General features: G+C 34.9%; 1 protein-coding gene across 4 annotated transcripts in view; it reads right to left on the reverse strand.

The window, feature by feature from the left end:
- Window positions 1-25,148, reverse strand: part of Wdr62 (WD repeat domain 62) — a 323,903-nt gene that overhangs the window by 198,648 nt on the left and 100,107 nt on the right. The window lies entirely within an intron of this gene.

Consider the following 25,148-nt stretch of genomic DNA (forward strand, 5'->3'; position numbering starts at 1 on the left):
AGTGTGGTTCTGAACTTCGCTAACCGAATTTATTTTACGTAACCGCTCCCGACGCGATATTTGAAAAGTTATGCGTCCCCCTCTCCGCCGTAAAAAGGAGAGGGGGTCATTTTAATTACGGAGCTACCAACTAAGTTCCGTGTTCCCTTTGACAGCCATGACATAAGCAGCCTAATAATGCATTTCTTATGTTAGCTCATATCGTCATGTGTGCTAGTAAATTTAGAAACATAAAAAAAACTTTATTTGGCAAACATACTTAACATATATTTAAAATATAAATATAATCAATATTTGAATTTGAAGTAAACAAATTTTCGCCCTTTCAAAATTAATCATATTTTTAACTCAGTATGTTTATATGGTAATATCATTCGGTTTTTTGATAAAGTTGGACGGCCTGATACCTACATAGAGAAGCTTCTAGTTTGTTCGTTTGTTGATTGTTTTCAATTGTTTTCCTGGGTAATCTGGTTTGCTCTCGTCAGCTCTCGTGCTCTCTTCTCGTTCCCTGCCCTGGTGTTGGTCCTTGCCGCCTTTGCCTTCGACATTTTTGGAAATCGACGTGAGCTTATTTTACAATAATTTATTATATGTCGCTTTCGTCGATCGGCGTGCGAACTGCGAATTTCCTGATTCGACGGAGAGGTTATGTCAGGTTATGTGAAAATGCGCTATTTACGCGCAGATTGTTTAAAATCTAAAAAGTTTATAAATAGCATTTATAATTATATAGTTGGCGGCATCATCATCTGAGGATGAGCTGTCCAACAGATCCAGCAATAGGCGACAAGTATCATCCATTTCGAAAACGTGCTCAAGCTGTCAGTAAGTAAAGTTGTCACTTTGACAGATGAAATTATGTTCCTCGGCCGCTCTCGAATTCAACTGACCCCCTCTCCTACCATAGGAAGAAATATTTGATAGCGTCGTGTGTCGTTAGAAAAGATGATGCGCTGTACATTAACTTTTGATGTGAGCTTTGCGTGTGGCAGCAGCTTTAAGTGGCATATTATATCCATACCTTGGCAATGCATTATTGATGCAGTCCTCGAGATGTATCGGACCGTTATTGCAAGAATTATTGGTAGGAAGCCAACTGGCTGGGAAACCAGACACACCAATACCTACCGTGCTACGGTAAACGGTACACAAGGTGTGACTCTTCTAGTAGCCACTGTACACTGTACAATTACAGTGAGGTGTAAAGATTTATTATAATTTATATTAAATTAATAATTGTAAAATAAATTAAATTCATGAGATTATTTTTTACCAAAACTGTCATCGATTTTCGAGGGTCATTTTATACAGTTTCTGTATTGAGATAACGTCTCAACAGCCATTTAAAATATATATAGACATGTTTGGTTTTACATACTTTGATAGCTCCAGAATAAATGAATAATGTGTGTTGTAAAGTCGTCAAAGTAGAGTTCCATGGATTTTTTTTAATTTGAAGACAATCATTGATTCCTAAACACATATAACCGGAAACAAAGTGAATCGCCTACGGCGCTTACTTTTAACCTTCCAAGCTGAGACATCGAACTCGTGTTTAGAATGTTGTGCATTTAAAAATATAATATACTCGTAGAATAATAGGTATAACGTAGTTTGTGGCAATACAATCTATTTCATTTTATTGTACTTTGAAAGAAATACTTGATGAGTTAGCGACTTTATTTTATAGGGTGAACGCTCCTATAGTCAGCCTGTGCCTATTGTCAGCCTCTTTCATAATTTCGTGAAATAATAAGAAAAATGTGCACTCTATCACCATCTATGAGAATGTTCACGCACTAGTAACTAATGAACCAAACATGGTTTCAAAATGGCGGCTCTAACTTATTTTCTGTCCCTATATTCGACCGTTGCTTTCAAACAAGTGAAGACCTGTCAGACATTCTCCCGCGCGCCATAATAAATTTGCAGTTGACCACGGTTTCAAAGTAAGTTTAAAAACCCTGAATTTTATTAATATTGTTGAGTTAAGTGTTATTTTATGTTTCTGTGATTATTTTGCCTTGTTTTCAAGCATTCAAATTATGTTTATGATGTTTGATTTTTGCAATGTTGTGGTGGTTGACTTTAGGAACAAATTTTGTTAGAGCATCCTAAAGTCAGCCGGGGGGCTGTCCTTAGGCCATGTGTAGGTTATTTCAAATATGGAATCTAAGTGTGCAGTAGTGTTCTCTATCTTTACAATGTGATCTTACATACACAAATAAATGCATTAAAATAAAAACACCAAAGGTCAGCCGCCTCATTTTGTTTTGGGGTAGACGTGGCTGACTTTAGGAACTTAATGATCCAAATGTCAGCCATCAACGTGCTAATACACTTTATGGCATGGTGAATGATTTAATGTTGTATTTGAATTCTAGGTAGGTATTCATAAAAACGAAATTCAACATGCCGAAAGAGAAGATCGTCAAACCAAAGGGATATAAAAAACCCCTTCTACAATACGACCGAAGCAAAATTGAAGATGCTCTCCGAGCAATAAGGGGAGATCAAATTAGCATCAGAGAAGCCAGCAGAAAATATGGAGTTCCCAGGGGAACTCTACAAGATCGTCTCCACGGCAGAGTTCCTGATAAAACAAATATGGGTAGAGATACCACATTAACTAAAGAGGAAGAAGAGTCTTTGGTGCAATGGTTATCCGAATTGGCCAAATGTGGATTTTCAAGAAAGAAGGATGATCTTTTATACACAGTTCAAAAAATTATGAAGGATGACAAACGCCCAAACCCCTTCACAAATGATAGACCGGGAAGAAAATGGTACGACCTATTTATTAAGAGACATCCAATCTTGAATGAGCGTGTCCCGGAAGGTATAAGTAAGGGTAGAGCGGTTGTTACTGAAGAGTACATACGCAAATGGTTTAATGATCTCAAAAAGTATTTAAGTGACATCAATGCTATAGATCTTTTGGAAGACCCGAGAATAATACTTAATGGCGATGAAACCAGTTTTAGTGTTTGCCCTAAAACTGGAAAAGTTATCGCACCAAAAGGCTGGAAAAATGTATACGAAATTCAAGCCGGGAATGAAAAAGAAACTATAACGGTATTGTTAGTTTTCACAGCTGCAGGTGACACCTTACAACCGATGGTCGTCTTTCCATATGTTCGACCACCGCGAGATGTAATACAAAGTATGCCCGATGAGTGGTTTCTTGGTCGTTCGGAGACTGGTTGGATGAGGAGTGAAATATTCTTTGAATACGTAGCCAATGCAGTGAATTCTTGGTTGGAGAAAAACTCTGTTCCAAAACCAGTACTCTTGTTAGTAGATGGGCATAAATCCCACCTTACTCTTGAGCTGAGCAAATTCTGCAATGATAATCAAATAATTCTCTATTCATTACCCCCAAACACGACTCACTTGATGCAACCAGCTGGCGTCAGCGTTTTCCGGCCTCTTAAAGTCGAATGGCGAAAAACTATTAGAGAATGGCAAGGAAATTCGGAAAATTATAATTCAGTCTTGTCTAAGAGCACCTTTTGTCCATTACTGAACAAAGTGCTACAAAAAGATATGACAGATATTATTAAGAATGGATTTAGAAAATGTGGGCTGTTCCCTTTTAACCCGGATGCCGTTAACTACACTAAGTGTATTCAAAATACATTAGAGCGTGCGGAAAATACCAACAGAATTGAACAATTAACCACTCCAAAAGATGCGGTTACTTTTAACAGACAAGAAATAATAACAGCACAAAACGTCATCAAAAGCATAAAAAAACAATTAGAGGATGAGAACATAGATGCACTCCGTGTTATCGAAATTATCGAAGCTTCTTTTACTGAAGCAGACAATCGTGTTGTCACTATTGGAAACTACGTTTTAAATTCCAAAGGTGTTCTGGAACCAGATGCTGACCCTCAACCCTCAACTTCAGGCTATGAAGCAAATGAATTACAAATTAGTGATTGCATAGTAAATTGCGACCAAGAAGATGCTCAAAATAATTTATTTTTGTCTATTCCTGATGATGATTTTGAATCACTGGACATGACAAATCATTCCAATTTCTCTTTCCACTCAAGCCCTACCTTAATTATTACTAAGTCTGTAAATACACCACTGCCGGTGCCTGCAACAACACCTTTGTCGTGCGTAACCAACAAAATTAAAAGCGGAATATCTCCCTCCTTCAGCAATCACTTGTTCACTCCAAAATGTTTGCAATTTGGAAAAAGAAAATTGAAACCAGGAGAACCAATGCCGATGGCAATTTCGTCTGATGCTTGGAAGAATTACATGGCCAAAAAAGAAGATATAAAACAGGCACTAGTAAAAAAGAGGATTGAAAGGCAAGAAGCAATAAAAAAAAGAAAAGAAGAACAGGCTACAAAAATAGAAGAACTAACGAAAAGAAGGAAAGAACAAATGAAACGAAAAGCAAACACTGACAAATACAAGAACCTAGGACGAAAGACTGGAGAAACCAATAAGAAATTAAATGTAACATCTACTCAATCTAAAATTTCAAGCACTGGATGTGAAGAAGAATTACACAGTGATGTAGTAGATGATGATCTGAAAAAATCTAAAATTTCATGCACTGGATGTGAAGAAGAATTAATCAGTGATGTAGAAGACGATGATCTGAAAAATGTTGGTTGTGACATCTGTCCAAGATGGTATCACCTCAAGTGTACCCAAAAACACCTTATGCGAAAGTTGCTTCTAAAGAATTTACTTGCCCTATTTGTCTGCTTACTATGTAGATATAAATAAAATTGCTACTATTGAATACCTATTTTTTCAATTTCACGTCATATGTAATAATTTAAAACCCTCAGCCGTCGACTAGGCTGACTTTAGGAACTCGAAAGGCTGGAGATAGGCACATGGTGGCTGACTTTGGGTGATTTTGGCATTTAATTTTTGAAAGGCTTTTAAATCATTTTCATTGAAACAAATACATTTCCAATAATGATAAGTGAATAGTCTGTTCTTTGAACTATAATAAGGTGTAATTGTTAGAAACTTAAACGCTATTTACTACTTTTTAAACTGTAATAAATCAAGTAAATATCTTAAGAGGCTGACCTTTGGGACATTCACCCTACTATGAGTATTTAGAGATATACACAGAAGCCATCTTGTCTCGTTTTGTATGCCGTCCTAGTAGAGCTTGCTATAGAGTGGTGTTCATTTCAAGTATAATGTCGAACCACAAAGAGATTGATATTTATGTGACGACCTTGCAAGTTCTATGGGTTCTTCTCTTATTCTATTTAATACACACTAGCGTACGTAATATGATTCTGCCAATAAAGCCATATTATGCAAATATTGTCAATCTTCCTAGCAACGTTTTGTGATTTGATTTGCAAAGAAAATATAATATTGAAGACTGCTTGCAAATTTCAAAAGACGCCCTTTGAAAACTTTTCAAAATAGTTTCTGCCTGTTTGCACGAGGTTTTGCATAATTAAACACGGGGACTTCGAGACAGGAAACGACGGCGTATCCTTTAGGAGATGAATACATAATAACTTTGTGCTGGGACGACGGGATATAAAAGGTTTATTAATGACTTTCGACATTATTAAAAATTGCATTCGGCTTCGACGTCAGACCATAATTGGTTTGACGTTAATAATGCGATACAGGAACTTAATTCGTACCTACCAAAAGAAGTTAAATTATTTCAAAATCATACATTGGAATGGGTCAGAAACAGAGGTGTGATTTTAAATATTACCAAGTACTGGTGGACCAATGCTTTGCTATTGCTAATGTCTATCTCAGGTGTCTCCAAATTCCTTCGCTATTCATTACTGTATACTACAATGTTATTGTTAAACATTGTATCGACTCCATATCTCATTCCTGTGGATGTGTCAAATCACTATTTTGATTAATCTTTATAACGAATTGGTATACATTATGAATACCAAAAAATATGCTTTAGATAAATTGAAGGTTTTCCTATCGTTTCGCTTGAGTAGAATACAAATAAAAAAATAAATTACTCAATAAAAAATATAAATGAAAAATACTAAAAAAAATATTTTTTCAATTAATATGTGTGAACGCATAACAACTTTTAAAAAATACAGTTTTATAGCTAAGATTATCTGTTACAGTTTCAGTTGATTAAATTTTTTGCTTTCCTTTAAAATTATTTACAAAATACATAAGAAAAACAGTTTTGTGCTTGAAATCGAACGTTTTTGGACTCCATTTGTCAAGTGATTTTAATGCCTACAATATAAGGTACACCAAGAATATATACATTTTTGGCTTGTAGCTTCCTCTTAAGTATTCCTCGGGCGTCCCCGAATTCACTTTGAAATTTTCAGCGTAATCGGCCTAGCAGTTTTTGAGTCTATATGGCACAAAAATAAGAACCTTGCCTTTTATATACGTACAATATTTGGGTATATGCTTACTGAACATTAGGTACCTACAACTAGATTTAGACCACTTAGATTTGATAAAAAATGTGGTACAAAATTGTCCAAAAATGCGAAGCTGATGTATGGAAGTGGCAGTGGAAGGAAGAAAGCAGAATGAATGCAGTAGAAATGAGACCCTGAGGCGTATGTGTTGTAAAACCTTGTACGACTGCGTGATAAGTTTGAAGATTCGAAAAAAATGTAAGCGTAATGAGTAAGATTAAGCTTAGAATCTAAGGCTTAGATGGTTTTGGCATGTAGAGCGAATGAACGGAATAAGGAGTTTTAAGAGAATTATGAATGAAATCGCGAATATGAATGGTAGAAGTCGTGGACGCCCGAGGAAGGCACGACATGATCAAGTGAATCAGATACTTGAGTCGGGCCATGTCAAGTGTAGATAAAACAAGAGTATGTACGAATGTGAATGAGTGTGTGTGCCAAAACTGAGTTATTATTAGCTGCCTAACTCTGCGGAGAAACGGCATGATGGTTAGTTGGTACCAAAGATATTAGAAGAACGAGATATGCTATGTTGGCCGCCGGACCGTAGGCGGAGTACTACCTAATTAGGGTACTTTGAATACTATCGGGACGTGTACGCACAGAAATCTGTTCTATGTATTAGTGCCAACTGAAACGATACGTCATTAGCGTAAGCGAAGGTATGCAGTAGTATTGGTGAACAAAACCGGCGACACTGGGCAAAACAATTCCACACACTATGAACTGCTCATAGCACATTTCGTTCTTCTAATATCTTTGGTTGGTACATTACAAAAAATTGTATTGTTATTTAATTTTTTGTTAGTTAGACAAATGATTTATCGAAAAGAACGTTGTTCAAAATTGAGAATGCAGACTATCCCGTGATTTTATGAGCAGCAGAAGACAATAGAAAATACCCCACCTTCAATGAGGAATGAGGAGGCACCCACAGATTGGGAACATAGTTCTTTGTTGTTCCATTTACGTTTCTTTCTAGCTATCAATAGCTTGGAATCTGTCAACTGCAGAATGAATGGCTCTTAAAGTTGCAACAAGATGTCTATCACAACAATCCCTGCTTATAAGTCCTTAAGCATACATTTCTACGTCTTTCTATCTGAACCATTGTTTCTCGGAGTACCTACCTTAGAAAACTTAATCGTGACAACAACTACCTTTTAATTTTTTTTTATATGATAACTCTACAAGAGTTACTACTACTAGTACCTGGAGTCATAGGAACCATGGCTGTGTGGAAATGAAGTAGACGAGGAAATACATAACAATTTATATTTATGAATTGTGTCATTTCACATTTATTCGTTTATAATAATATACAGTGTATTTGCGGCACGTTCCAGAACGGAAGATACCCTCAAAATCGCCTTAAGAGGAAGCTACAAGCCAAAAATGTTTATATTCTTGATATACCTTATAGTGTAGATAATAGGCATTAAAATCGCTTGACAAACGGAGTCTAGAAACGTTCGATTTCAGGCAAAAACCTGATTTTTATTTATTTCGTAAATAATTTTATAAGAAAACAAAAAAGTTAGTCAAGTGAAACTGTCACAGACAATCTTAGCTATAATACTGATTTTTTTAAAAGTTGATTCCTTTACGCGTTCATACATTTCTATTGAAACATTTTTTTTTTGTAGTTTACATTTATATTTTTAATTGAGTAATTTATTTTTTTATTTGTATTTTACTCAAGCGAAACGATAGGAAAACCTTCAATTAATCTAAAGCATATTTTTTGGTATTCATAATGGAAAACAATTCATTATAAAGATTAATCAAAATAGTGATTTAGCAAGCTTCGCCTTAATAATAATGATTGGATTATTTGTATAACGCCGTTTTCATGAGAAAATCACCTCAAGGGCTTGGTGTAATACCTCCATTCAAAATTGAAACGTTGCTTGAAATGGCTTTGGCCGTGTTTGGTGACCAGATCTGAATAGCCAGGTACTTCTCAACCTTCATCTTACCCATCTAATTCCCCTCCCCAATACCTTCAGCCTCACAACATACCCCAATTGGGGATGCCATAGTCTCACTGGCTCCAGACGGACTGCGGTTTCACATTTAACAAAATTTAAAAAAGAGGTACATTAATGTGTGAAATCATCGGCATCCGGCCGGCTGCCGCCTCAGCAATCTTAAGGAGTACATCATGACAACAAGTCGGTTGGCGAAGAGTCCAATTAAACTGTTTTGATTAGCGTTTACTTGGGGGGGGTGACGTCACATTTTGCTACACATAAATAAAGTCATTTCAAACTACATACTAAGGACGGGTTTTTTTCACAGAATATGAACATTTCATCAAATTTCAATGTTAATATTCAAGTTCTGTTTAAGTCCCATTTAAGTTCTGATATTTATTTAGGACGGGTTGTTTCGTAGAATCTGAACAATTCATCAAATTTCAACGTTCATTTTCAAGTTCTGTGAAAGATTTTTTCAAGTTCTGTTTTTATTTCAGTTTTGTCAAACAACTAGCCTACAATGATATAAAAACAGAACTTGAATAAGTCTTTCACAGAACCCGAAAATGAACGTTGAAATTTGATGAATTGTTCAAATTCTCCGAAACAACCCGTCCTTATTTAGTCACGCCATGAAGGCTTATTCATGTATACAATGTTTAAAGTAAGCTGATCAGGTGTACATGTGTACAATAATGAGTGTATATTAAATATTACAATACTAGTTAACGTTGAGAGCTGTTGTACATTCGAGTAATAGTAAAAACTAATAACAAGAGTGCAAGACTCGCAATTAAATAATAATAGAACTTTAACTTTACTTTGAAATATTATGAATCTTTCAAATTCTGTTAAACAAACCGTCCTAAGAGAAATTAAAACGAGTTTCAAACATACCTAGCTACAAAAAAAATTATTTACATATTATTTTATTTTATGGAATAACTTATTTGCCAACGGAGTTGTTCCCAGTTTCGAAGCTTGCGCTTTATTTTTCAATTTATTTACAAAAACTTTAATGCCTGAGAAAGTCCTTCGGATTGGATAATAAAGACTAATAACTAATAACATTATGAAAATAATATTAATTAATGTGTGAAAGAAATTCAAACAACGCCACATTGTCTGTGTGGAAAATAAAGACGAGAGTGGGAACAAAATAAAATAACAAATTGTTTATGATTACATATTCTACCCCAGAAGCTCCGTCGTCTATCGAATTAAAAATTAGTATGCTAGTCGCCGGTACAGTTGCATAAAGACTCGCTGACCATACGTGGTGACTGCCTGCCTTTTAAAATCTGCTCGGGCCACTTAGAAGTGTGTTGTGGACGTATCCAAGTGCCTAAAGTAAGATCAATGTATGCTTACTTCTTGTGGAATTAATTAATTAATTGATCAAATAATATCCAAAATTCACTCATGAACAGTTACATAGATCTATCCAAATTGATAGGCTTGCGTTAGCATCAAATCTGGGTATCTTTTCGACGAGCTGGACGCAAACCACATGACCATATTTTTGGAACCAGGAGGATTCGAGAATGCTTTGAATAAACTACGACGTTAGTCGTACAGTGACCGCCGAAGAGCGCACATTGAAATTATCAAACCCTGCGCAGAAAAGTAAAGTTCTCTAAAGTTAGACAAAGGTATGCAGCGCAGCACATTGTGGGACTTTTCTATGCAGAATCTGAATGTTCGTTTTTAAACGAACCGCCTACGGTGGCTAAACATGAGGGAGGTGGGTAAATTATAACTTATCGAACTTTTGTTTGACCAATTTGGGATTTGGAGGTAAGTTTTTTTACACAGCCAGCAATTTGCGAGCCATTGTAAAAATGACCTGTAATTCGTAATCAGATTTTATTTTCAAGAACTTATTAATGATATTACAATGCGAGTTGCCTGTCGATTCATTCATTAGACGAGAGAGGGAGACGGTCACTGAGCCTCCCGCGATCCTCGCAACTAGGTTTGTTCCTCTTTCCCTGATTGCTTGGTCCATCCATTAGAATGATTGTGAGCAGTTATCAATTTCATTGGGCTGTTTGTTGCCAGGGAGTTGTATGTTAACTGGCAACACCAGTTTCTTTCCAAATCGATCGTATAAAAATCACACTTCTTGGGATTATAGGTTCAGTAGACGGGTCATACATACCTGGTATCTGCCTAGTATGTTTTAAATTCAGTTCTGGCTGGAGAACTCCAGAACGAGAATTTTAGAGTTTTATAGAAATATTTACATAAATGGTAGTTATTATATTATTACTATTATAGTTTTGTGCCCGTCGAAGAAAAGTAGTACCTTAACAAACAAAGCAAATATGAAGGTGCTATATATAAAAAAACTTTGGTAAATCGATATTTCGATTTAAAATATTCCACTGATAGTGCTGCCAATGGGTATCACTGCTTTTTTACAGTTTCATTGCGCGACCGATCGATATTTGTCAAATCAACAAGATAGTTAACTAAGTCCGCGATCTCCGTCAACTACATACTATCGTAATACGTTCCTAATCTTGGGGGTCGGGAGGTTTAAAAACTTCTAATACTGCTGTATTACAGCCGGTATACGCGTGAATAAGGTGTGAAAAAATTCACAATGTTTCTTTATAGGCTACTTACTTTAGAAGTTTGTCGAGAGATTCTACATTAAGGAAGTTATGCTTTATTAAATATATTATGATCTAATAACTCCCGATGCCGTCGACTGGCTAAATAACCTCAGCATCCCATTTTAACATCCGCAAAATCTCCTCAACCGAATATGAAGAAGCTTATCAAGCTGTAAGTATATTCCTATATTCATCCATGTTCTTAACAGAAATTCTTGATTTAAGCACCTTAGAAGTCCGCAGAAAAGTATTATTATGCAAACATTTTTAAAGTTAATCTCTAGAACACTAAATCCACCCATTTTGAAAGCAAATTCATATTATGTGCCTAACAAGTACACTCGTGGCAGATCCCATGCACTTTTTATGCTTCGAAAGCGAAGACTTCTGCCCATCGGAAGGCGACAATCAACTGAGCGTTGAACATCGACATTTTCAACGAACTTACAGAAAGTTCAGCAACTATTTATTTACTTATTTATCAACGCAGATTATAGCGGCTTTTACAAAAGAATAAAAATTGTTTTACATATGAATACAGAATATACATAGATAAAAAAAAATATAAATATAAAATATATAAAAGAGAACAATAGAAATAGTAGTATCAACATAAAAAAGTACAATGAGTAGGTTATTATAAATACAATACAACATGTTATAAAACCCGGATATTATGTAATGAGTGTTAAGAAATTAATACTTTAAAACTGTATTTGATTATAGTCAATCTGAGAAGCGCTGACGGACAGTTTTAATTAAGTAGTGTTTGTATGAGGTTAAACTAGCAATGTTTATGGGTTCATCCAAAACATATTTATTTCCAAGTACATGCAGGCGATTCATTATGGAATTGAGTTCAGCGTTAGATCCTGTATTGTTGCAATGATAGGGTAATTTGAAACGAACTGATCGACTAGGTACATGGAAACATATTAACGAAAGAAGTTCAGTTTCAAGTTCAACTATCTTTTGACACATGTCACAAAAGGGTAAAACTGCCCCAATGACCTTTATAAAAAGGTTACGGGGGGCAGATTGGCAAATTTGAGGTGAGTATAAACTTAACTCAAATTTGCAATCTTCTCCATGCACTGGTGTATAATCGTTTTATGAAGAACATGAAAAAATATACACAATATATTATCTTCTTTTATGATTCTAATCACGGCAGTTAATAATTCCCGCTAGGTGTCCCCTATTTAAAATAACTCCCAGGTAACACAAACGATAACCCGCGAGATAATAACACATAATTGCCCACAATCACGTGGTCGCTCTTCACCGCCGGACTTTTAACTTTGCCGCCTCTGAGATCAGAAGGCCGAGGGAGCCATATGGCTTTTAATTATCACCAATCAAAATGTTACTTTAAGGTAGTGCGACATCCTTTCTTGCGAGAATCATACAAAATTACTTTTTACTAAAAATATACCTATTTGAAGACATGGTTCAACAAAACCCAGTATTCACGTACAAACACGTCCTGCAGAACATGACATCACAGGTCAGCTGGACAGATTTTGCAATCGGGCTCGGATTCTCCAATCCAGGCCGCTCGCAATCGCCGTCGAAAGTACATACATTGGTCGGCGTTCTTATTCTTGAGTCTCGTCAAAATTACATACTTACATACGCCAAACGTCAAAAGTCATTCTACCCGTGGGTTGAACCACTCGTTGTTCGAGTGGAATGACTTCGTCGAGAATCGAGACCGTGATCCATCCACACGTACAGAAATGCTCCTGTGACGTCGTACTCGGTCGGACACGTCCGTAAGTGAGTACTAGGCTAAAGTCCCCAGTTTAATATTGGGTGCTGATACCAAACCCTGATATATGGCAGTAAGGAACGGAACAGAAAAGATGAAAGTAGATTGAATGCTGCAGAAATGAAATCCCTGAGGCGTATGTGTGTTTAAAACCATGTATAACAGTGTTACGAGTGTAGAGATCCGGAAAAATGCAAGGCTGGTGTTAATGGCTGGTAATGAATAATAATATAAAGAAAAGGGGCACTTTTTTTACGGGGTTCAGATATGTAGAGCGGGTGAACGAAGAAAGGGGTGTAAGAAGAACACATGGCGCGATTGTGAATGGTAAAAAATGTCGTGGAGGAAGAGCAGCACGACCAAGTAAAATAACACAAGTGTATGCATGAGACGATGATCGGAAACAAGGACGACTAGACTACAGGTCTGGGCGCATGACCGCAAAATTACTGTCTAAACCGCCATCATTGATCGTTACACGGAGAAAAATGATCCTGTTAAAAAAGTGATAGCATGCCAATTTCCTGATAAAATATTAGTCATTCAGAATATATCGAAAAAAAGTGTTCTTTCCTAATAAACATCATGACAGAACGCGACAAAATCAGTATTTGTATGAACATGTGTTCCGCCGTCCTCATAAAACATTCGCTTTAACTGATGCGTTGTTAAGAACTCTATTAATTCATTCGTTAAAGGCCTGCAGTCCCGATTTTCAACGGGTCTTTAAATTCTTTTTAAGAAAACGAATAATTTTACTAGATTTTTTAATAAATAAACAGTATTTTATATCAGAAAGTTTTATCCGTATAATTAAACTTCACTGTACAAAATGGTTTCATTTATTTAATATTCTTGCAGTAATACAACACACAAATCAATAAGTTGTCAACAACAACAACAATCATGTCAAATGTCAACAACAATCCATTTGCAAACTCGTTGCTCGATGGCACTGACTTGATAACGTGACACTTCAAAACCTGCACCCACTCTAGTCGGCCTTGGCATGTGTACGAATGACAAAAGAAGCGAAGAATCTTCATCTAACCCTTCGGGGAAACTGCGCAGGCGTGACAGTCAGTAACTTTTTTGTTGTTGTTTATAATTCGTTTTACAGTGTTTCACATTCAATAGGACCTGAGAACGCTTGGAGCGCGAAATAGTATCTCGAACAGACGATGTTTTTCAAACAATGCCACTATGCCTTTAAGCGCAACCTTCTCATTATTCGTCTCAGGAATGCAGGTGAAAACGGCCATAACGACTGCATTTAACATAATTAATGCCTTCCGACATAAAGCCTGCTGGCTTGAGCTCCACCCAGTCCGACTGCCCACGTGCAAGTAATGCAAACAGGCACGTGTCATTATCGCAGTAAGCCCAAATGACATGGGCGAATCACATATTGAAGTAAGTTCAAAATAAAACATGTAATACAATACTGCAAAGAGTCAACTGATAGGAACCAGTATAACGGTCAAAATCACTAAAGGTTGTTGGCTCGGGAGCACGTCGGAACTGAGTCCATAATCATCATCTCAATAATTAACCTAGAATGAATTTGAACGTATTGCGAAATGTTAATTCAAACGAAGATCAAAGCGTAAATCCGGACATATTTAGCAAAAGCCACCCAGAACCCAAAATTTCGTGAATCTCTTGTTTCAACATATACTTACATTTATATTGTTGCATTCCTTATGTTGCTGTACTATTCTCTGTAATTTAGTATGTGAATGGCACATGTTGTGCCGTATATGTGAAAATACATAAATAAATAAACTTTATTGTCTTTTGTTTTACATTTAAGTATTGTTATTGGACAGTTGGTATTTATAATTTGTTATTTCTTTGTATTCTTTTTGGTATCCCCTATCTTTTGTGTACAAACTGAAATACAACAGCATATTTTGTGTATAAACTGAAATAATCTTGTGTATAAACTGAAATAAAACCGCATTTTTTAAATTCTTAAATTTGATCCCCTAAACTGCAAACGCAGTAGTCAGCAGGTCATGTTCATAATATTAATTATAACACTAAAACACACATATAATGAGAAGCCACAATATAGAAAATAGATACAGAAGAATAACATTTCAAGGGACTACAATACAAAGACATAAAACGCAGATAGATATAACACAGTCAATATCCTCAAAGCCATTCACACCCTCAAAGGCATACAACATACTTAGGACAAGTTGTTTTGAAGAATTTGAACAATTCTTCAAATTTCAAACTTAATTTTCAAGTTCTGTGTTATTATTTCAGTTCTGTCAAGCAACTAGCATGTAATGATATAATAACAGAACTAGAAAATGAACGTTGAAATATGATGAATTGTTCAAATTCTCCGAAACAACCTGTCCTTAAACACTCTCATGGGCAAATTTATACAATTGAAAATTTTTCTCTTTTACTCGAAAATATATCGATTCAATGTAATAATGTTGCATATTCGTCAAATATCTTTTATTTAACATCTCGATTGACTTAAGTAAAAATTCAGATGTTCATAATATGTAAATAAGAACACAGAAAACGATAGAAAATTGCACCTAGTAAGGTTGTAGGTCGTTATAAAATCTTTGATAGATAAACATGACAATTTATAAGATAGACAAACATTCAACATTATTTGACTTCCTTTTATTACCATCATTATAAGCTGAAAACTTTGCTTGCACAATGATGATAAACTTAACAAGCAAGGTTAATCCGCGAGGATGGGACAGATGTTTTAAACCTAACGACATTACAAACAATGCATTTAAACCACTCGAAATCATAAGCTTACAATTTCAGAATAGAAAAGCAGTAAAAAGGCGATTTAAATTGGGCCTACACGCCATAAACAACAACAACTACCAAGAAAATAATATTACAAACCCAAATTGTAATTATTGTTCCTCGACAAATGGTCTCTTCTGCAACACAACACACAACAACTAAACAACATCCATTACGAATGACCCACAGCCCTAAATTCGTCATTCGACCTAAAGGAACAATGTTAACTGAGTTTACAAACTAAACCCATAACATCGCATTGGGCCTCTTCTGTGCACTTGCAACTATTGGCCTGTCTTAGATAAATTCAAGTGAAGAAATGCAATAAAAAGAAAACAAATTGAAATTTTGGGTCGTGACGGCACCATAAATAATTTAAAAAATATACTTTTTTACATTTGACACAAAAGATCATTTTCGCTATTAAAAAAAGTGATTTTGACGATTTTAACCAGGGCGCTAGTTGCTAATCGCAGAATGATTTTAATATTTTATTAACAAAACTAACTAACCATCACACCGTTTGCCCGGAGGGGTGGGCAGAGAGGGTAGACCGCCACACAACTCTGTCTTAGCATACACTCCTTGCTACATTCATGTGACGTCGCATGCCTACATAACTTATACTGATTCTTCACAAGACTCAACTCAAGTATTTGGTTCGCTTGGTCGTGCCATGTCATTGAAGTAATTTGACAAACTTTTTATAGTTTACTAGTGGATCCCCCGCAATGCTTCGCTATTGCTAATGTCTTTCTCCGGCGCCTCCAACTTCTTCCACCATTCACTACTGTATGCCACAATGTTACTGTTAAAAAACTACATTATATCGAGTTTAATTCGACTTTGTATGTCATTCCGGTGCAAAGATATTGCGTAAATTATTATATTATTCATATTGCGTTATTTCTCGGGCGTCCCCCTTCTTCTATCATTAAAACATCTCTAAACACTCCTTGCAATAATGACAACAAGCTTTGAAATTTTCAGCGATATCGCTCGACTACTATTCGAGTTTCGCGAGCCAAACATAGCCATGCTAAATTTGTATATATTAAGATTAGAAACCAGTTAGAATTTGACTCAACCATTTAGAATGCATTTTATAATAAGATGTCCTGCCACAGACCGCCTTCTGTGCAGGGAAGTTAAAATTTGTGGTTATATGTATTTTTGGATGAGAAATTTGAAAAAAAACGCCATGTTTTAATAAAATTTTACAAATTCAAAAAATTCATCAAAAAACATAATTTTGTAAAATAAAATGGCTACAATATAAAAATCAGACCACTACCAGATGACGTGTAAAGAATAAAGTTAAATCTGTGTCGCACGTCGTTCCATTTTCAATAGGTGACACACTTTCAGTAAGTTGCAGATAAGCGCTGCATTATCTTTATCGGTTAATTACTAAACTAAAAAATACCAGTTATCGTATATATTACGTAAAACTATTAAGTAAATTATGTACTAAACCTAGTATAAACAAAAACGGATGATTTTATGTACAAATAAAATAACAAATTATTATAAGCAATAGTTAGTCGTCCGGGAAATATAATAAGCAGTAATTGTGGATTGAAGTACCTATTAGTACATATTGAATTATTTGGCGTGTTAAAAATAAGCCGGCGTAGCTCAGTGGTCCAGAGCACCTGACCGGACATCAGAAGGTGCGGGTTCATTTCCCGTCGGCGGCTTTTATTTTTACTCGGGAGATATTTTCAATTTGTATGGATATTTCAGGCGACTAATTATTGCTTATTTGTTATCCTTTGTGCTATGCATAAAAAACCTTGTCTTATAAACATTAGTTTATCATTAAAAAAAATAAAAACAAAATGCTTAAGGGAGGTGAATTGATGGTTTTTGGTTTACTACGGATTGAGAATTATATTAGAAACATCGATTTATGTCATCAACCACTGAAAAGCTAAACATATAGATATAGATATCACAATATCAATGATGAGGTAAGTTCGATTGCTTTTGTCTCACAGTATTCCACGATTAAGGGTACCGTAGTCACACTACGTGGTGTCACAAAATATATTTATTTATAAATCAAATTCATTACATTTCTATTTTTCCTAGAGAAAGAAACACAAAAAGAAACTTTCGAAGAGGGAATGCATGCAAAACTAAATCTGTACTAACTAACCTCATGAATGATACTTACACCTAAACACCAAGAAAACAAACTAATTCAACATTGCCATTTTCGGCATCGATTCACAATTCCAAAAAGTAAAAATAAGTTTACAACAACTTTTGGCAGTACCCTACAAATGTAAAAACCAGTTTACAAGCTGATAGAACCAACCGCAGGTTCAATATCAGAGGGAAAGCGAAAACAGATAAAAAAGCATTGTTATTTGGTCCGAACCGGATCGAGCACAGTGCGGCCGACAAAAGCGGAGATAAATTAATGTCCCTTAGGACAGATATTTCGTCCACTGTGCGGCAGGTGACAGCGTCTGTCAAAATCAGATGTTTTGTATAATACAAGATAATTTGCGAGGGCAAATAATTATTTTATGAACCCATATTGTGTTATTAGACAAAAAAAATTGTAGCACATTTGCGGCACGTTCTAGAGTGGTAGAGTCTCTCAGTATTGCCCTCGTAAAATACCACAATTCAGAATTTAAACTTTGCTTGAAATGGCTTTAGCTGTGTTTGGGAACCAGATCTGAATAAACAGATACTACAAACCTTCATCTTCCTTTTCCCCGTGTCATTCAGCCTCACAACATACCAATTCAGTGACAAATGGTGAAAAAATATTGATGCTTGAGAGAAAGAAAAAATAATCAAGTATCAAAGCTTCATGGCTTTTTGACAGTTTCGTTGGCAGAGAAAAGCAGACAGAAAAGGCTGAACAAATTTCATAACGACAAACATTGTTAGTTTCGAAGAGCTGTTTATCATTACGCCAGTAGTCCGGGCTTGGTAAACGTGAAATCAATATTATGTAATGCTTCCAATGGAAGAGAAGTATAAATAATAAGATACAAAACAACCCATTGTAAAACGTGGATATTGTGTACAATTTTTTATTATTTTTTTTTATTTATTGACGCCCTATTGGGCTTTTAAGTACATAAAAATTACAAAATTTCATTTTTAAAAACAGTATAAAACAAACAATAGAAAATCGAAATAAAATATAATGATTTCTCATACATTATTTACATTTAAAAAGTGGTGGACTAATTTGGCCTTAAATGTTTTGAAGTTTAAATTAAATATGTCAGCGACATCACTAAGTTCATTGCCCAACCTATGTATTCTTTCTAACACAGAATTCGTAGGGAAGTTATTGTTGTAGAATAAAATATTCCGTCTAGTATATTTTGGAGGTATATGTAAAGATAGCAAGTTTATAGTGTCAGGGCAGTCTAACCTTGAATGAACAATTTTATATAATAAAAGGAGATCAAATATTTTTCGCCTTTCAGATAATTTCGATAAGTTAAGTTTACTGCGTAAATTGACATAATTGATTTCAATAAAATTTTGAATTTAAATAAAATTAATTAATATTAAATAAAATTAATTAATAAATTTTGAAATTAATAAAACGTAAAAATTTATTTTGAATTTTTTCAATTTGTAAACAATGAGAGTTGAAATGAGGACACCAAATGGTTGCATTGTATTCAACCTGACTTCTAACCAGAGACGTGTAAAGTAATTTTATAGTTTTTATGTTATTAAAGTCTTTAGCGATTCTGAGAATAAATCCAAGCATTTGTAATCCCTTACTGGTTAATTCCTATGTCTGTGCTGGTAATGCTATTAATAATAATAATTGGATAATTTGTAGAGCGCCGTTTTTGTGAAAAATCACCTCAAGGGATGATTCAAGAAGCGTAATTTGGAGTCAAAGATAACTCCAAGGTCATTGAATTCAAAAACTCTTTTTTATTTTATTAATAAAATTTAAAAATTTGAATCAATTTTTTTATATTATATAGATGTCACTTGTAACGGGTAAAAACATGTTTAAAAAAAAAAACAGCGCCATCTGTTGGACGTAAAAGCGTTTCTCTATCTGCACAGACAGACTGAACCACAAAAACGCGTGACGGGGTACAGCTAGTCTTAAATAAATATAAAAATATATAAAAATAAAAAGTAAGTTAACATTACACTGGTGGTACTTTTATTTCATGGAAGGTTCATTATATTTTAAGTTATGACAGTAGACGAGATCGTATAATATAATATCTTATGATAAAACAATTCGACAATGTTCTTATTATAACAATATAATACTATTTTATTCCCTATAATAAATACATATCTTTATTATAAGAGAATAAAATAGTATTATATTGTATTTTCTTATAATAAATAGTATTATATTGTTTTAATAAGAACATTGTCGAATTGTTTTATCATACGATATTATAAAACAATTCGACAATGTTCTTATTATAACAATATAATACTATTTTATTCCCTATAATAAATACATATCTTTAAGGAAATCCGGCGTAGGTGTTTCGCAGGCGCCAAATAAACCATTACTGCATACTATAAAAATAATAGTAGTTATGTACAATAGGAAATAAAAAAAGGAGCCACGATGACGCGCTGACTGTCTTGATTCAACAACGTCTTCTTCATAAGCATTCTTACGACCTTATTCAAGAACTAATCATCATAATTCATGAGATGCAACCTATTATCCTACATGGCTGTACAAAGATCGATACTTCAATAATGTATCAACAATGATGAATCGATTCATTTTGAAGTCTTCAGAAACATCATTCGCTAACCACAAATCGATTCATTAATTGAACGCAAAAAATATAAAATCACTCACCACAAATCAATTCGTTACTTTGAACGTAAAAACATAATATATAAATCCTATACCACAAACCGACTTAAAGAAATCCACAGTTGATTCGATTAATTCACTTTGATATAAATAAATACACAATAATTCGTTCACAGTGTATCGATTCATTTTGATTTTATTCAACTGATAAACAAGGAAAGTGTATTCCCTGCGGAAACGATGATATGCAATACGGGTATAAGAATCCTGGGATTTGCGCTAAGCAATTCAATTATCGAAACACCGTTTATTTATTTTTTTTAATTTTAGAAAAAATCACGATAAAGAAAGTATTTACTACATCGATTTTTAAATCGTTTTAGAAACGCCCCCTTTATATACGCCCGTGGTATCAGCACTCCATTGTGGACTGCTGGCTTCGTTTTATAACAATTTATAATTAGCGCCACTCACGTTCAGACCTCCAGCATTTCTTGTAAACATATTTTACAATTCACCAACTCATCCACCTAGTCCATTCCTATTCACTCCCATAGCCGCCGTGCCCACATGATGCACAGATGGGGCCTTGCAGAGTCGGCGATGTGTGAATGTGGTGCGGTGCAGACCACCGAACATGTGGTCAACGAATGCCCGCCCCATTCATTCCCCGGCGGGATTGATGAGGTTCACATGGCGACGCCTGAGGCCCAAAATCCCTCTGATTCCCCCACCATACGAAAGAAGAAGAAGATTCCTATTCAGAATTCACAACTACGTTGCACACTGTTTTCGTAATAATAATAATAATAACAACATAGCATTTATATAGCGCAGTTTAGTGTCATTTCACTTCAAGTACGCTTAACTATACAAACTTAAAAACGGTAATTTAGTATTAGTGGTCATGTTCTTAAAATTATTCCTACAGTGTGCCTTACCCAACACAGATCTAATATTATTACACTAAATCTACAGTTTATACAAAAGCGATGACAAAACAAAGAATAACAATAACAGCAGGACAGGACAACACAAGAACATGAAAACTAAAATGTAATATAAAACAGGAGGCAGTTTATGCTCAGAAATGAGAATCTTCTGAGCAGACATTTAAAAGAGGTACAATAAGGAGGCAACCGAAATCAAACAATTACTCTCCATAAATAAATTTTACAAGATGCATTGCGTAAGAACGAATCGTTCGAGCTCGAATCATTCTCACTATACCTATCATACAAATGGGAAGTAAAATATATCAGCTTCCTTCTCATTATATCCATGTAAGTAAGTCTATTGCTTCTGTTTACATCACATTCTTTGAATATCTACACCAAGTGCATAACTGTGAGCCTAAGCGATTATAGCCTTCCTTATAAACGCATCATTTTAGAAAACTGGTGTCCATAAACGGCTAGGAACATCCTTTTAAGAATGAAACAATCATAAATTAAACTGGAGTTGTTGCTGTATGCCGTATTCAAATAGGATATCCTTAATTGTAGATTAATACGTAATAGTCAGCTACGTCGTACCTTCTTCCAGATTATTCAATTACTAGTTTGATGCGCAATAATCAAGCTTAAGTTCCCCGCATAACCAATTTCTACTGATTTATAACAAGTTTCTCGTTAACTCTAAATTGTTAAGTTCCAAAAAAAAAACATTTTTCAAGATTCTAAACATTTATTATGCCGAAACGTTAACTATATGAAATTCCTTCGATAGAAAAAAAACGCAAAAGTAAGCTCCGAAAATTATTAAAAACACGTTTTATTCTTTTATTTAAAAAGTTATAGGCATGAAATAATGCACAGTGTATTTTTACAAAAACTTTTTACTTTTAGTAAAAATCCTTCTGTCCGACAATTTAAGTATATTCAGATCATTTAAGGGTGTGTAGTTTAACAAAACTGCTGAAATCCCATTTTAAAACTTATAAATCGTAAGAATTTATTTTGTAACCTTTTCCATCAAAACCTCCTAGATCGTAAGGCCGGGACACTCATTCAAAGCAGCCTCCTAACTTATATGAGATTCTACCAAAAAAATCGTTTTAAATTTATTCTTATTGATTAAAACGTTTTAAAATGCTTTAGTTAATTTTTTTTGGAGGATCCCATATAAGTTAGGAGGCTGATTTTATTCAGTGTCCTGGCCTTGTGATCTAGGAGGTTTTGATTCCAGACTGGAGAATTGTAATCAAGTTGACTTCTAACAAATGTAAAATTTAACTAACTATCTAACCATCACGCCGTTTCGAGAGGACGGACCGCCAAACAACTCGGTCTTGGCACACACTCCTTGCCTCATTCACATTCATACATAGTCTCATACGTACTATTCTATTATTCTGACTCTTGACATGGCCCGACTCAAGTATCTAATTCGCTAGATCGTGCCACGTCTTCCTCGGGTGCCCAAGACTTCTTGCAAGATAAATTATTTACATTCAAATGCCCAAAATATCAAATACTTTTATACACAAAGTTGAATGGTGCAGTCTTCTGATCAAAAAACGCTGTTTCTTATATATCGTTGATATGTTTTCAATGACATATTAAAAATGCAAGTATAGAGTAAATAACTAATTCAATTGATTGATTTATGTCAGTAATTTCAATACCAAATAAGGAAAAATTAGCTAAGCTGTCTAATCGTATCTGTCCATAACCAGTTTCTTAGTAATAAATCTATCATATTTCTGGAAGTAATAATAATTAACACACGTCAATCGACAAGGTGACAAGGTGGAAATATGAATTAATTACTAAGCAATCTAACTGAAATTAATTATAACAATTAAAAGAAACCTAACCTCAAAATAGGTTCTCGTTGATTTGAACTAAAACAATGAGACATAAAAATATGATGACATCTGACAGCTATGTTGGAAAAACGTTTAACACAAAGCTGGACTATCTGTCTATATATTATACTAGCTGGAGTCCAATAAAATCCACGCCGCCCGCCTCGACACTCTACATATTTGACCGGTCGGTGGCTGAGTTGACATCGCGTTTGGGTCCCACCCAGGCGTAGTGTGTTCCATTCCTCGGCTGGCTAAGTCCTCCATCATCCAACATTTTCCGCTCAATGTGGTGGTAGTAGAAGATTTTCAAATAGTGTCAGGTTAGCTGCTCTATATATACAAATGAGGGTGTACCGGTGTGGCTTTGTCTTTTAAACAAATCTACAGTTTTATAAATTTTCACACGTAGAAAACAATTTATATTATAATAATTAGAAGAAAATAACTTTTTTTTTAACACAACACATTGTATATATTTTCAGTATATAAATCCTACCAGTTTCGGTTATATATGTTTTTATAAAAACCTGACCCTGTTCAAGGTGAACCGAAACAGGTTGGTTTTATATTTTATTTTATAAGTGGTGTTAAAAACTACAGTTTTATTCCAAGATTGATGAAATTTTACACAATTGACCTTCAAAACAGGAGGAAGGTCATAGTCTACACGCGATTTCCAAAATCCACCCCACACTCCCTTTTCCCACTACTTAAAGCAGAATTTAGATACTACTTCTTGATGAAATTTTGCACAGTTGACATTCCAACTGAGAGGAAAATTACTGTCTACATCTGATTTTTAAAAACCTTTTTAAAACCCAGGCAACGCCGGGGACTTTAGCTAGTTCTAATACACAAAAATATACATTCACTTAGAATAAAAGATAAAAAATTACGAATACAGATTACATAAGTTTTATTGTGCATGGTTATTGGAATAATATAATATATAAAATAATAATATTAATAAATCGATGTTGAAAAATTATTAAGAAATCGACAAATCAAAACGCCCCTTACGTCATTCGAACCCCGCGGGCAGCGCTATTGCGTAGCATTGTTGATAGATTGACGACTATTGTGACGTCATCTAGTTTAAAATCGGGTATTGAGATTGTATCACTGCAAACCAGACCCGTTTACACTAGGCTCCAGAAATACACATCGGTACTCATGGTATTAGAAAAGTACGTATTTGAGAAAATAAATACATATGCAGGAAGTTAGGCGTTTGACAGGACATAGGATGCTGGCGTAATATTTGTTCATCAAATTTGCAATATACATTACATAGTTGCAAAAAATTGTCCTTATCTGTCGCATAATAGTGACAAAACAACAGGAAACCATTGATTATATGTATAAATAGAGTCTACATTCCTTACAAAATCAGTGTAAAATATTGTATCCGTGCGGCAAGTAGGAAGGGGGGTGTGGCAACTGTCGACGTCGCCCGAATCCTGCGGACCGAGAACGAGCTCAACGAACGGATTCGCCAGTGACCGCCCGCCACGCCACAACCGGAGCGTTTGGGTTACGGGCGGGCTAACTTCAAGTGATCCTTGAGTTTTTTTAAACATTAAACAGTTAATTTACACGACTACTGATTATAATAAAAACCCTATTTACCTATGAAAGGTTATACCACCTATCTTTTCGAGTACGACTTGTGCAGTTTCTCAGCGTGCATGTCGGCATTTTGAAGATATCGTCGAAGACCTGTGCCCGGCGAGCGCTTGTAGGGTTGTAACTGACTGAAACCCGTGGTATCTCAGAGCGGACGATTATTTACATGAATCAGCTGTAAAATATAATTCAGAACAATCTGTCAATATTTAAAAAATGTCTCATGATTCCTAATCCTTTTGTGTGATTATATTTTACGACTCTGAAGAATTGAATGCTTTCTTTTTTACTGAATACCTGCCGTAAAACAACATCAT

The sequence above is a fragment of the Hesperophylax consimilis genome, chromosome 27 (genome assembly GCF_061612785.1).
Source record: "Hesperophylax consimilis isolate HC1 chromosome 27, BYU_Hcon_1.0, whole genome shotgun sequence".
Classification (NCBI taxonomy): domain Eukaryota; kingdom Metazoa; phylum Arthropoda; class Insecta; order Trichoptera; family Limnephilidae; genus Hesperophylax; species Hesperophylax consimilis.